This window comes from Cupressus sempervirens, chromosome 1 (genome assembly GCF_028749045.1).
Source record: "Cupressus sempervirens isolate cs-2001-9-10 chromosome 1, ASM2874904v1, whole genome shotgun sequence".
Taxonomy (NCBI): domain Eukaryota; kingdom Viridiplantae; phylum Streptophyta; class Pinopsida; order Cupressales; family Cupressaceae; genus Cupressus; species Cupressus sempervirens.
The window spans coordinates 411,389,679-411,393,652 of record NC_143118.1 but is presented as its reverse complement, the minus strand read 5'-3'; the positions used below and the strand labels follow the sequence as shown (position 1 = coordinate 411,393,652).

At 32.2% G+C, this 3,974-nt stretch overlaps 1 pseudogene; it reads right to left on the bottom strand.

The window, feature by feature from the left end:
• Positions 1-1,642: 1,642 nt before the first annotated feature.
• On the bottom strand, positions 1,643-2,581 carry LOC149578046 (cytosolic sulfotransferase 17 pseudogene; annotated as a pseudogene).
• Between the last annotated feature and the right edge of the window lie 1,393 nt (positions 2,582-3,974).

Genomic DNA, 3,974 nt, shown 5'->3' with positions numbered 1-3,974 from the left:
GATTTCTAATGAATGGTTCATAACCCACAACACTTGGTGAAGGTTTTTCAAATGGGGTTGTGCAAGTACAGTGAGTTTAACTATGGAGGAAACTCCATAATTAAGCATGCTCAAGATGGAGTAGTACTAGTATGGGTGAGCTCACGAGAAGTCCTTATGCTTCACCTCTATGAGCATCAACTATATTCAATGAGTTCTAAGTGTTACATTTATTCTCATGAGAGATGGATTTGCATGAATCACTACTCATGAAACATGGGTCAATGAGTTTGATGTAGAAACTACACAGTATAATCTTGATAGCAATATTAGAATCTAACTTACTGTGGAAAATACCTTCTACTTATCAATTGATGAGATTAGTAGACTTTGTAATAAATGGTTCATAGGGTACAACACTTGGTGAAGGTTTTAAAAATGGGGTTGCAAGAAAAGTAGGTTTAACCATGGAGGAAACTATCCATTTAATCATGCTCAAGCTCAAGTAGTACTAGGATAGGTGACCTCTCGAGAAGTCCCAATGCTTCACCTCCATGAGGATCACCTAGATCCAATGAGTGTTAAGTGTTCTATTTATTCTAATGAGAGATGGAATCATGTGAATCACTACTCATGAAACATGGGTCAATGAGTTTGACTAAAAAATGATAGAGTTTTAAATCCTGGTAGCAATATCACAATTTGACTTGCTGTGGAAAATATTTCCTACTTATCAATTGATGAGCTTAAGGGGTTTTCTAATGAATGTTTCATAAGGCACAACACTTGGTGAAGGTTTTGCAAATGAGGTTTCAAGCAAAGCATGTTTACCCAAGGAGGAAACTTTGTAGTTAAGTGCACTCAAGCTAGAGTAGTATTGGTATGGGTGACCTCTCGAGATGTCCCAGTGCTTCACCTCCATGAGGATCACCTAGATCCAATGAGTGCTAAGTGTTCTATTTATTCTCGTGAGAGATGGATTCGTGTGAATCACTACTCATGAAACAATGGTCAATGAGTTTGACTTAGAAACTACACAGTTAAATCCATATATCAATATTACAATTTGACTTTCAATGGAAATTACATCATACTTATCAATTGATGAGCTTAAGGGGTTTTCTAATGAATGGTTTATTAGGCACACCATTTGGTGAAGGTTTTCGCAAATTGGGTTGCAAGCAGAGTGGGTTTAACCATGGAAAAAATTTCCTAGTTAAGTGTGCTCAAGATGAAGTAGTACTTCAGCCTATTATCTATAAAAAAAAAACAAAAAATTTCTAATGTCGTTGCACCATAGGAAAACCGCATCAATATATAATTTGACAATAATGTATTGAGATTTTGAAATAAAAGTGAATATATTTTCATTCGTTAGTATTAAAAGAAGGTGAATATATTTTGTTACACAGGGCAAATGGATATTATTAGTCAACAACAACATATATGTAAAACTCTCATTTTTAAAGACACTCGAGCAGGCGGAGCTATCTCGAAACAAAGATCATTACTGCCTTTAGATTTATACTTTGTTTCCTTCAATGCAATACACAGATCAATCTCTGTCGAAGATAGGAAATGCACTAGGGTACATTTTTATTAATTTTAATATACCTTATTTGCACATTGCAGAAACCGTATTTGATAAGACGGTTTTTGTAAGTCAGAGTTCATACTTGAAGAACAGCCCTGCTTCTCGGAGTTTATTCTCCACTACCAGATCCATACGCCTGTTCATTTCTGGAGTGAAATGATTCTTCCAGTCGCCCACTTCGCCTTTGCGAAAATAAGATTGATTGCTTATGTGAGCAATACGGAAATCCTGTTTGCCATTTGTGTTAACGTCCGAAGTGGAAAGAGATTGAAAACTGCATTGACTGTCTATGCATCGAAGATCTTCTTCTGTCAAGGAAGATTGGCCGAGGAAATCTGAAATCTTTTTGACGTGTGACAAAGAATCCGCCTTCATATCTTCATAAGTCAAAAACAAGATGTTACTCTGATTTCTACTGGCATTCCAAAAGCCCAAGACATGATCAACATAAGGACCAAAAACAGAGGCACCATTAATGAAGGAGTCAAAGAATACTTCCTTGGAAACTGGGGCCTTCGTTTCTGCAGTGAAGATGGTTTGGAGGGCAGGCAAGAACTTCCAGTGGGAAATGAAAGTGTCCTTGGGATTTCGAGCGATATAAATGATTCGGCAGCCCGAAGGCTTGGTTTGAGGAGCGAGAGCAGAGTAAGGAAGATGGGTGCCGAGCAACCTTGGGGAGGGCATTTCGGAGATCACAGTAGGTGCATTTGGCTTCGATCGTGGATTGTAGTATTTTTCTAAGGTGGGAATCAACTCATGGGCATTCTTTCCCTTCAATACGCTGCCCTTGCTTTCGCTCATAATGCTGGCAATGATAGACTTGACCCAAGTGGTTCCCGTCTTCATTCCAGAGCACACAAACACGTCGCCCTCCCGTGCTTTGAACAGTGAGTGCATTCTCACAATTCCTTCCACAACTGAGGGCGCATAAAAGAAACCACCATATTCAGCAAGTTCAATTCCATAAGGACTTCTTGACTCTCTTCCTTCCCCAAATGTTGAAGACATATTCGATCAATGGGTCTGAAGAGAGATCTGGCTGATTATCATGAGTGCTGAAGAATATAAAGATTAGTGTAGTATCTATAGTGGACGACGTTTTTAATTTACGCATATTTGTTCGGTTTTAAATTGAATATGAATATAATTTACGTAATAATAATTAGTAGTTGTGTGTTTATGTGAATATAAAAGAAGAAGATTTCTCCTAAGAATCGTTTGTTCCTATGAACAAATGTGCAAGAAGAGGATTTAGGTTAGATTTTATAAAGAATTTTTAGATTTGGATATAACAATAGTTAATATATTTTATATTATTTTTACTTATTTTTAGTATAATATTTTAATATTTTTAATTGTAAAATTTTGGAAAGAATATATAATAGACCTTTCAAATTCTATTAAAAAAAAAAAAGACTTAGAATAATCTACAAATATTTTTGGAAGCTATCTTACCATCTATTTAAAGAAAAAATATAAAAATATGATAAAATCTTACATTGAAAAATATAATATAAGTCTCAACCTTAACAAATAAAAAACAAATTGTCACATACTCATAGCTTAAATATGTATTCATAGCTAATTGCTTAGAATGACAATATACACACAAATGAAGTTCTTGTAAGAGGACAAGGCAAAGAGAATAATTTCTATTTTCAAAATTCAAGCCTTTTTTTTTTTTTTTTGTAGATGTGTATAATTAATTTTTAATTATAGAGTAATAAAATAAAATTTTGTATTTATTTATATTAAAGAGTATGATATATAGCACAAAAATAAATTTTCTAGTGCATGGTTCATGTTTAAGAAATAAATTTAGGAGCTCTCAAGATGGATAGAAGTGATGTTCTTCTATAATGTTGAAATTATAACTATCTATGTTCATATATCTCATTTAATATTTTAAGATATTACTCATTTTATTTTAAAAACTATTAGAATTTTAATTGGCACAAATAATATTACTATAAATAATAAGATTTATTCATAATTGTTTAGAATTAATATTCAAAACACATCTAAGTATTTGTTAAAAAATTTAATTTTTAAAAATAATTTAAATTTATATTAATATTACTATTAAATATAAAAATTATAATTAATACTTTTTTATTGAATTAATTGAGATGAAGGAAATATTTATATTCATTGTGGTTGAGTATTCTATCTAATGTTCTTATTTAAGATTTTATAACAGAAATTTTTTTTTTTTGATATTTACTTACCCATTTGTCAGATGAATATAATTTATTATAATTTATAATGTTGTTTACATTTTTACCAATCATGACATTTAGTAGTTTTTATTTTAAATTCATTGAGTTACAATATAAGTTCATACCACTTTCATATAAAACCAACAATAAATTCACTCAATTCTCACAATCAATTCTTTTAG